Source organism: Adiantum capillus-veneris, chromosome 30, assembly GCF_014529385.1.
Source record: "Adiantum capillus-veneris isolate H3 chromosome 30, ASM1452938v2, whole genome shotgun sequence".
NCBI classification, from domain to species: domain Eukaryota; kingdom Viridiplantae; phylum Streptophyta; class Polypodiopsida; order Polypodiales; family Pteridaceae; genus Adiantum; species Adiantum capillus-veneris.
Genome location: NC_140960.1, coordinates 55,787,855 through 55,791,889, shown reverse-complemented (window position 1 = coordinate 55,791,889; position 4,035 = coordinate 55,787,855). Strand labels below are relative to the sequence as shown.

The 4,035-nt window shown below is 44.1% G+C and overlaps 1 pseudogene; it reads left to right on the top strand.

Moving 5' to 3' along the window:
* Positions 1–885: 885 nt before the first annotated feature.
* On the top strand, positions 886–2,566 carry LOC147417994 (polyphenol oxidase, chloroplastic-like; annotated as a pseudogene).
* The last annotated feature ends 1,469 nt before the right edge of the window (positions 2,567–4,035 follow it).

Sequence of the window (4,035 nt, the reverse complement as noted above, 5' to 3'; positions counted from 1 at the left end):
CTCTCTTAGGCCTTGATAGGGGCATGCAGTTTGCCGAGCGCTTGAGGTTTATATGGATCCAATGATTATTGATGCGAAAGGAGTCAGAGGTTTTGAGAGAGCTTTTGGAAGAAGCTTTGAGTGGGTGGTTATGGAACGAGCTCAACGGAGCGAGCTTTAGAACGAGCTTTTTTTTTTTTTCACCACCTCTACCTCCCATTGCCGCCCCTTACCACCCATGACAACCAACACCCTAATCCACCACCGGTGGTTGGTGATGTTAGCTCACTACCACCATCTGCCACTCCTCCTCCTACCATCACCGCCCATTGCCATCGGTTCTCCTCCCACTCTTCCTTCTAGTGGGCTACTCAAGGACCTCCTCTCTCTCTCTCTCTCTCTCTCTCTCTCTCTCTCTCTCACACACACACACACACACACATCTCTCTCTCTCTCTCTCTCTCTCTCTCTCTCTCTCTCTCACACACACACACACATGTCTCTCTCCCCAACACTCTCTCTCTCTCTCTCTCTCTCTCTCTCTCTCTCAAGCAAACGGTCAAGGAAGCACACAAAAAAAGACGTTTGTGTCTCTTGTCTCCGAGCTGCACCACCCCTCGCGATTCTAATATATATCTTAAGAATCCCTGCTTGGCAACCTCATCATGGAATTTCTCTTGTTTGAATTCATGCCTTCCATGTGCATTTCCCTGAACAGCAGGGATGCCTTTCCCTCCTTTTCTTTCTTGAGGACTAAATCCTTCAATAACCCATCCTTGCCAAATGTCTTGACCTTGAAGTGAGACTTTGACATCAATTTTAAAAAAAAGCACATCACCTTGTGCAAGCTGATGATCAGCAGCAAACTTTCACCAACCCATCTTGAATCCCATATTCGTTACTTTCATGCCGCAGATACTAACAGGCCAAACTTTACCGCTTGGTCCCTCCAACATGACTTCCTTATTTATTGGCTTCGGTGTCTCGGCATTTGGAACAATGGTCAGAGCATATGCTTCGACACAGAGAGAGATAGAGAGAGAGGAAAGAGGAAAGAGAGAGACATAGAGAGAGAGAGAGAGAGAGAGAGAAAAAGAAAAGAGAGAGGGAGGAATGAGGTAGAAGAGAGGGATGAGTAAGGAGGAGGAGGATGGCGGCCAGAGGAGGAGATGGAGGAAGAAGGTGGAGGGGACGGAGGATGTTGGAGGAGGAGAAGCAAGTGGAGGGGAGGAGGCACATGGGCGGCAAGAGGAGGAAGGAGAGTTAGGGAGGGCGGCCCAAAAAAAAAAAGCTCGCTCCATTGAGCTCGCTCGAAGACCTAACTCAAGCTTTGAAGGGAGCTTTTTTCAAATTTTAACTGACCAATTTTTTTTTAAAAAAAAAAACTCGTTTTGGAGCGAGCTTTTTTAAAAATCTCTCCCTCTCTCTCTCTCTCTCTCTTTATTTATATATATATATATCCCCCTTCTTTCTTTATCTCTCTCTCCCCCCCTCCCAAAAAAAAAATTGTATTACCCTCCCTCCCCTCCTCTCCTCTCTCTCTCTTTCTCTCTCTTAAATGAGTGAAATTATGTATCAGGTTTTAAAATGGTCATTGTAATTATATAAATTTGGAGCATTGAAAGATTGATTGATGAGGATGGGATCACTTGGCATAATGAGCCTACCTTAAGAGCCACTTACCACAAAGACATGAAATTGTGGATGAGAGAAACACACCCTCTGTAAGTGTCATGCCTTTGTACACTCATCTTCTTTTCTACTGTCCAAGGGACATTCAAAAACACTCTTCCCTCCCACTATAGGAGATACCACCTATGTAGCCATTATTCTTAATAATGCCGATGCCTGAATGCGGAGAGAAGTCCCCATTTAGAACTATGAATTCCACAACGCCACCTCCATCCCCTGAATCTATGACTCCTACAACGATCTGCTTGTAATCTCCAAGCATGACCCTCTCCATAGGGGTCCTAATGCCACCGCCCGCATCAACAACCCAGATGTGGAGGATCACCTGCACGAGCAATAGCTGCATGAGAAAGACTACACCTTCTATCGCATGGTTGTGGGTGACTCCTCCAATCAAGAAGGCTTCTTAGGCTTGCGATACAGGCAAGGAGATCCCCGAATGCCCAACGGCGGCTTTGTGGAACTAATGCCTCACAACAACGTGCACATCTGGGTGAGCCATAAGAGCTCTGTCGGGCTGAAAGACATGGGCTCTTTCTACGCCGCCGCTCGAGAGACTTCCTTTTACAGCGGCCACCATGCACAGATCAATCATTTGTGGCAAAGGTGGAGAACCTTCCTCAACGACGAGGACATCATAGACGAAGACTACCACAACAATGAGTTCCCCTTCTACAATGAGGACGCACAGTTGGTGCGTGTGAAGGTGGTCAATGAGCTGAACAACTCATTGCTATGCTATGTTTACGAGGACATAGAAATTCCATGGGTAGACGCCCTAGTTAACAACAAAAACTCCGGCCCTATAGAGTTGACCCCCAACTTCACCATCTGCAAAGAGGGGGGGACGATAGCTGCTACCTACCCCATCGTGTTACAGTGTGGGCTGGGCTAGGACGACGTGCAAACAGGAGAATCACCATGGTTGAATCACCCCCTGTTGCTAAAAGTGCAAGGCGAGGCCAGCAAGCTGGGCACTCACATCAGTATAAACGTCTATCTCCCTTCTACAGATGCCAACACTCGCGTGTGTTGTATGGAGTTTTTGCATGCTTTCAACACTTTGACCTCTGCAATGCAATTAGCGTGCAACAACGTACTTTTACACACCTTCTCTCTCTCTCTCTCTCTCTCTCTCTCTCTCTTTTCAATCTTCGCTTGCACATTAGAAATGAGAGATGAAGAGTGAACAACTTGCTCCCCACGAATGACAATGGGAGAGTCACTTTTAGCATTGAAAGTGAACATATTAGCTGCCCATTCAATGAGAGGGTTATGCTCACGAAACCATCGAATGCCTAAAAACATATCACATCCTGAAAGAGGAGATACTACAAATTTCCTACGGAAGGACAAGTGTTGAACACTGAACAAAACATCAAAGCACTCTTGCGTGATGAGACAGTCCATATTGGGAGCAAAGCCCGACACCCTTAAAGGAAATGTCTTGCTAACCTACAAGCGGGTTCTTTCGATAAGAGAGTCACTAATCACATCATGCATACTACCTGGGTCAAACAAAATTAGCTGAAAAGCCTTCACTTTCAAAGATTTTGATGGCACTAAGGATGCTGGCACGATGCTAGCTGGGATGTACAAGTGGGCCCTACTTCCCACTAGTACATGAGAGAGAGAGAGAGAGAGAGAGAGAGAGAGAGAGAGAGAGAAAGAATGGGGGAGAGAGGAAGATACACACACACATAGATATATATATATATATATATATATATAGAGAGAGAGAGAGAGAGAGAGAGAGAGAAGAGAGAGGGATTATAAAAAAAAGCTCGCTCCAAAAAACTACTTTTGGAGCAAAGAGAGCTTTTTTTTTTTTGAAATTGGTTAGTTGATCAAAATTTGAAAAAGCTCCCTCCATTTCCATCCCCACGCAGAAGTTGAGGGGGTAGCTCCCACTCTAGTCTACCATGTGTAGAGGAAGAACATGTTCTAGAATCAGAAAATGAGGAGGAAGAATTTCCACTTCCCCCTTAGTTTTGTCCCTTGATTTGTTAGAGTCAATTGCTTATAATCAGACTTTTGGAGGTTTATTTAAAGAAAAACAAACATGAGGGCTTATATTTATGTTTTCTATTCTAGTGAGATATCTTGAGAAATGAGTAGGCTTCTATTGTTTCGTCACACAATACTTTTGTTAGGCTTGCTTTTAACAAGTGTAGTAGTCAAATCTAATTTTTTGTCATATTTTTTTAAGCTGTAATAATTTTGCTACATTTCTTGCAAATTCTTAGATACAAGTGCAACATTCTGGATATAAAACATTCAAAAATTAGACCAAACATCTGACTCCTATTTGATACATCATGGATTGCCTCAAATATACACTAAAATTGTGCAATATGAGTTCTC